We start from the raw sequence: 7,277 nt of genomic DNA, 5'->3' as shown, positions 1-7,277 counted from the left end.
ATGAATCAGGGTGAAGTCTCTCTCAGGGAGGAGTGATAGGGAATGGCAAAGGACACACTGACAAAGGAGATTAATCAGAACTGGCTTTGACAAGCACTATGGCAATTGGACAATTAAAACAGACATTTGGGGGTGGGGAAGAAGAACGAATTGGGGAGGAGGGTATAGAAAACAGTGCAACAATGAATGAATGAAAACCCGAAATCTCTGTAAATGTTCATTAAAACTAATAAAATTTAATAATAATTTAAAAAAATGCATTTTCTTCAACTTTAATTTAAACTTGTAGATGGGTAGTTGATGGTCTGTGCCACAGGCAGCCCCTGGCCTAGACTGCGGGTTTTGAGCTTCTCCATGATCTCTTCTCACAGATGTAGTAAATCTGATTCATAGATAATCTGAGACCCATATGTATAGTAGCAATTTATGGTTTTTTAAGGCATTTGAAATGAATAATTAATCATACACAATTCTGTAATGCAATCATTAGCTTTGTTTCAGTGAACAATGTTCTGTTTTTGAACTCCCAGTTCTTGTTTCCAGTTTTGCATTCCAGTATGAATTATAATTATTGCATCTCAATTGCATGTCCACTCAACTTCAGACTGGAAAAATGAGTAGAAGTCTTCACTTTTTCTGACTTTGCCTTAAGTGGCTGGTGCATATATTTGTTGTTGGTATGTTCCATTGAATTGGAACAGATGCATAGCTGACAGATGCATAGTGGGTTTTCAGAGGCAGTAAATTGCACAGGAAGAGACTGCTTATCTTTCATGAGACAGCTGGTAGATTAAAACTACATGCCTTTGGGTTAGCAGTGCACCTCATTACCACTAAGTCAGTTGTATTAAGACATCTTCCTTGTTTGTGTATGGATAGTATCCTATCATTCAGGGTTGTTTTTGTTGATTGTCGTTGAGTTGAGCACAACTCATAGCGATGCTATGAGCAAAAGACCTGAAGCTTTTCTATAACTATTGTTGTTTCTCCAAGTTCATAGAGATTCCAGAGGCATATAGGTTAGGAAGTGGATGCCACTCCTGCTTCCAAACCTGTCTTAAACTTGGAACTCCACCAAACACTGTCCATTATGGGCAACCATTATGGCATTTGAGGCAATAGGAATGAGAACATGCACATTCTTTTAACCATAACACAACACTCTGAGATGTTACCATGATCTTGTCTACTGGTGTTCATACCCTTGTCTGTCCTTCTGTGAGAGTAGACAAGATACGCATTTACTTCTCACCAATACAAGATGGCAAAAGTAATGGAATGTCACTCCTGTGATTATGTTACATTATATATGATTGTGTCTTGTAAATTCTTAACTCTCACACTTGCGGCCTTTGAGAAAATGAACTACCATTTGAGGAAGTGAGTTACTGTTTTGTAAGAAGGTTCATTGAAAGGTCCACGTGTCAAGAAGTTCAAGAGCCTGTGGTGATTTCAACCCATTAGCCAGTAAGAATAGGCCACCTCATTCATATAGTGACAAGGAAGTGAACTCTGTCCACTGCTTGAAAGAGATTTAAAGTAGATCTATCATCACTAGATGAGCCTCCAAATAAAGATTGAATCCTGACCTTGAATGGATCTTTATTGCAACCTAATAGGGAACATAATTAAGCCATACTCACCTGATCTACAGAACCTGTGAAATAACAGATGTGATGTGTGTCATTTAGACTCCTAATATGTGATAATGAAGGCCATCAGACCTCCCTATTAAGCAATAGAGAAATTACTTGTAGTAATACAAGTTGTGAAATTACTTGAAAATAAAACATGTCTGTCACTGTTGAAGAACTTCTGAACTCTTGAGAGTTCCTGGAGCTGTAATATCTTTGCTTTTTTCCAGCTTTTGCATTCCTCTACTGCAGAGATACGGTAACAGAGATGCTTTATCTGACTAGTAAACTTTGGAGGAAAAGGTGGGAAAGAATGCCCTAGTGTTTGTTGTTGTTGTTGTTTTCTTTTTTCTTTTCTCCTTCCTCTTAAAAGCAAGTCTCCCACAGCTAGCCTGTTCTTTTGTTTCTTCAGTGAAAGCTCCACACCATGGAGTCATTGCTCCCAATTTACCAATAATACATTAGAGGGTGTGGCTACTTCCATATAGACATACCAGCACTGAGTATTAATGTACTGTCATTTTATAGGTAATAACTAGATCTTGCTCATTTCAATTTTTTCTAGTGAGTTGAATTTTTCACATTTATTATCGCTTGAATACACAGATAGTGTTCTAATCCTGAAATTAGAGTTTTTACAAAAACTTGATTGTAAAATGAAGGGTTTTCCCACCACATTAACAAAGCAAATAACAAGAACCATGTGACCTTAGCAAATAAGGCAAAAAAGACATTTGATAAAATCCAAACCCTTTCCTGATTAAGACATTCAGCAAAATTGGAATAGAAGAGAATTTCCTCAACATAGTGAAAAGTATATATGCAAAACCAAGAGCAAATACCATTATCAATGGAGAAAGACTAAAAGCATTTTCCTTGTGAACAGGGACTAGACAAGGATGTCCATTATCACCATTTTTATTCAATATTGTTTTGGAAGTACTTGCTGGGCAATACAACAAGAGAAGGAAGTAAGAGGCATCCAGATTGGCAAAGACACAGTTAAACTGTCGCTATATGCAGATGATATGATAGTGTAACATGAGCTTTATGACGACTCAATCAATACTCCTCCACAACATCTACTTCTCATGGTGCATATTGGCTTCCTCCTATTGGATTTTCTTCCCTTCCTTTATTATTTATTTTTAATTTTATTTTATATTGGTTTACATACAAAGTTCATCATATACATTATTTTTCACACTGAATCCTTCCCCTTTCCTTCACCCATCTTTCCCTCCACTCATCAAATTGTGTGACCCTACAATTAAGCACCACAATCCCCTCTTTGGATCCTTGTACTTGTTCTACAATAACAGTCTTATACAGTATTTGTCTTTATGAGACTGAGTTAGTTCATTCAGCATAATGCTCTCCAGTCTCTCCCATGTTAGGTAGTAATTTACAAAATCATTGCTCCTTTGTGCTGCATAGTATTCCATTGTGTGAATATACCATAATTTCTCAATCCATTCCATTGTGATTAGGCATTTGGGCTGTTTCCATATTTTTGCTATGGTGAATAACCCTGTTATGCACATTGGTGTACAAGTCTCTGTTGGTGGGGTTGTAAAATGGTACCACCACTTTGGAAGGATATTAGTGTTTCCTCAAAGAGCTGAACATAGAAATTACATTATGACCCAGCTCTTCTACTGCTTGGAAAACTCCCTGAGAAAATGAGAACTGAGGCACAGAGACTTGGCTTTTCTTTTAATTATTACTATTGCCCTGAAGCCTATATATTCCAGGTCTTTTAGGGGAGATTTAACGAAACCCTCCAGGCTCACCTGTAGCTAGAAGTGGTCCCTGACAGGTTGTCCCAGCAGTCTACAAACTCATGGAAGCACCATGGGGATGCCCTTCCCAGGGAGACAATGAAACCTACAGAAACAAGCAGGTAATCACTGACCAAATTCAGTGTTCCCTGCAGACATGGCTTGCTTTCTACTTCCAAGACCTAGTGGCTTATTTTCTTCTCCACTTCAAACTTTCTGAAACTAATTAAAACCCATGAGAAAGGTCAATAGACTAGTTAGCTAGCATTACAGTAAGTCCCATGGGGAAATTTCTTCCTGGATCTCTCTCCTGGACTATCTCCCTTGCTTTTGGTGTTTCTCTCGATATACAACACATTTATCTGAGTGCTGTACTGTGGGAAATATCAGACACAGAGGACTAGGTATAAGAAGTCGGGTTAGACAGCTGGGTCTCTCCTTTGAAGGTCCCCAGTGTTTCCTGCAAAACCATGTTTGTCTGTATTGAAATTAATTTGCACAATGCATTCTCAGTGTATTACCTTTCATCCTCACAATAACTTCAATAATTAAGCACCATTATTAACAATTTACAGTGTGGATGTTAAGCCTGAAATAAAAATCTTTACACTTAGATTTTCATATATCAGTGCTTTGCGTTCTATAGGATAGATCCCCTAACATAGGTGTTGCATCAAAGATGACATTTTAAGTATTGATAGGCACTGCCAAATTCTATTTCACAAAGATCATAGCAATTCACACACTCATTAACAAAGGAATTCTTTTATCTGCATCCTTTGCTTGTACTGACAGTTACACATATTTTAAATGTTGGCCAATAAGATAAATAAAATATTCTTTCACTTCACATTTTATGTATTAGCAGTGTGATTGACCAGACTTCATGTTTAGTGGGCCTGTGTATTTCTTTTACATTTTTGTCAGCTTCTGTTCTATAGGATTATTTATATTTTTATTAGAAGCAATTTTGTATATTAAGAATGTAACTTTTTTCAGTTAGATATGACACAAATATTTTATTATAATTATTTTGCGCTTGATTTGTGTATGTGTGAGTTATTCATATCACAAAATCTTAAGCTTTTTAATAGTTTGTTCTACAGTTTTAAATTTCATATTTTTTAATTTTTATTTTATAATTTTTTGTGCATCTTTGTCAAATCAGATCTGACTGGTACAGGAGGAAATCGTCACCACTCCTTCTTCAGCAGAGTATCTGGTGGATTCACACCGTGCACCTCTGGGATTGTAGTGCAGCTTCTTGCCAATAGGCCATCAGAGCTCCCTAAATTTATTATTATTTTAAAATTAACTATTTCTGAGTTTCTTCTCTTCTTTATGAGGCTAATGGCATATTGTTACAATGAGCTATTGAGGAGAAAGGAAATTCAAGCCATAAAATTGAAATTATTGAATTTATTTCAAACTTCTTGCTTCATATGATATTGACCCTTATACTTCAAAGGGACTACTCATTAACAAATAATATCACATTAAAATTTAAAAGGAATATTTAGATAATAGGCTCTGGATATAGGTGTGTCCTATTAATAACATAATCACTCTCTAATCATCAGGTAATGGGGAAAGAGTGGAAATTTTACTAGTAGAAACATTTATCTGAGGCTGGAATTATGAAGAGGCAGAAAGGGAAGCGTTGGCTACTAAATCAAGAGTAATAAAGAGTCAGATTATAGATACTGGGTCTTTTTTCGGTGTTTATACATTTCTGCTTCTAGAACATAACTTGAATTTACATGAACATACAAGAAGAAAGGTTGTTAATGTTTCTTAGGAAGGTACAACATAGGTCATTATGGAAGAGAAATGTTTACATTACTTAAGATATCTTTAGCTTGGTTTGCTTAGCAGGTGAGGAGTTGCACTGCTAACCAAAAGCCAGGCAATTTTGATCCACCAGCTGCTCTGTGAGAGAAAGATGGACAATCATCTCCCACGGGATTTATAGGCTCTGAAAACCCACTGATGTGTCAGTTATGAGTTATTTTCAAATTAACAGCAATGAGTTTTTTGAGTGAGAAAGAGATATTTAAATGCTCTGGTGACATTGTAGACAGGAATGCATTGCTAATCCAAAGGATACACCTCTATAACAGTTCAAATCCACCAGTAACTCCTTGACAGAAAGAAGAGCACACTCCTCCTATGCAATTTAGGAGTTGTTAGACGGACTAGGAGTCCACAGCATCATAGTGACCCTGTGAACAACTGATGAAAAGCTTTCTCCATTCTCATGTTTTCTGCCACGCTTATGCCCATTGTTTCAATCACTTACTCAAGTCATCTCATGAGCTTTCCTGTCGTTCATAGACCCTCCCTTTTTCTCCTGACAACAAGCCCAAAAGTATGTGATGAAGTTTTACCATCCTTGGCTATAAGGTACACCCTGACTGACCTTCCTCCAAGACAGAATTGTTTGTTCTTTTAGCAGTCCTTGGCACATTCAATATTCCTTGACAACAACACAATTCAAAGGTGTTAATTCTTTTTTGGTCTTCCTAATTCATTGTCCACAATGAAGTGGCATTTTATAAAGGCATAACTATATTAGAAAAATTGGATACAAATTATCTACAAGAAGTAGTAATAAATTATTTAAATAAATTATTTAAATTATATTTTAGAATTTTTTTATTTTGAAAAGTCAACAGTCTATCCTTGAGTAATATTCTACTTTCAGCTGCCATAATGTGATTGAAATATTAATTATAATCTGCTAAGTTTGAAGTTCTTGAAAAGTTTGTATCCATTTAAAATCAATCCAGGCAATAGATATATAGTCCATTTTAGAAGAATCTGAATCAGTGGAACATAGAAGATCATCTACACATTGCATTCAAGTAGATAAAAATTTAAATTCTGATTTAGATATTTTACTGAAAGCATAAAGATATCAGATATATGTCAATAAATATCACAGAGTCATCACTATCTGAGGGCTTCTGGTTTTTTTTCTCCTTAACAACAAATCAACATTTTTTAAAAAAAAAATCTGTTGTTGTTATGTGCCATTGACTCTCCTGCTACTCATAGCAACCTTATGTACAACAGCCCTAAACCTTGCTCTATCTAGTGCCAATCTCACTGTCTCCAACACACCCATCTTAATTTTCCTAGTCACTGAATCAATCCACCTCATAGAGGGTCTTCCTCTCCTGTGCTGTCCCTCCACCCTCCCAAGCCTGATGTCCTTTTTCAAGGACCGCTTGCTCCTTGTAACATGTCTAACGTATGGCAGATGAAGCTTCAGAATCTTGCCTACAAGGAGCAGCCGGTTCAAACCTTTCCATGATGAACCTGTTTGTTTTATTAGCAGCCCATGGTATAGTCAATACTCTTCTCCAGCACCATAGCTTAAAGGCATCAATTCTCCTTCTATCCTCCCTAGTCATTGTCCAGCTCTCTGACACATAGTAAGTGATTGCGAAGACCATGGCCTCTATCAGGTTCACCTTAGTTTCCAGAGCGACATCAGTACCTTGGAGAGGTCCCTAAAAGCAGACTTTCCCATCGCAATATGTCTTTTAATTTCCTGGCTGCTGGTGCCAAGAGTGTTGACTATGAAGCCAAGTAAACTAAAACTGTTAACAATTCAATCTCTTCTCCATCCTGACATTGAGCCTCAAGCCATATTGAAGGCTGGAGTCCTTGACCCTCTGCAGCAAGAGCCTCAGGTCCTCCTCGGTTTCAGCAAGCAGGGTTGTGTCATCTGCATAATGCAGACTGTTGATGAATCTTCCACCAATCCTGATGCCACACGTCTCCTCATACAGCCCAGCCCCCTGGATGATATGTTCTGCATATAGGTTGAAAAGGTATAGGACACATGCCTGACGTA

Source organism: Elephantulus edwardii, unplaced genomic scaffold, assembly GCF_000299155.1.
Source record: "Elephantulus edwardii isolate Elephantulus edwardi_28Jun2011 unplaced genomic scaffold, EleEdw1.0 scaffold00213, whole genome shotgun sequence".
NCBI classification, from domain to species: domain Eukaryota; kingdom Metazoa; phylum Chordata; class Mammalia; order Macroscelidea; family Macroscelididae; genus Elephantulus; species Elephantulus edwardii.
This window is presented reverse-complemented; position numbering follows the sequence as displayed.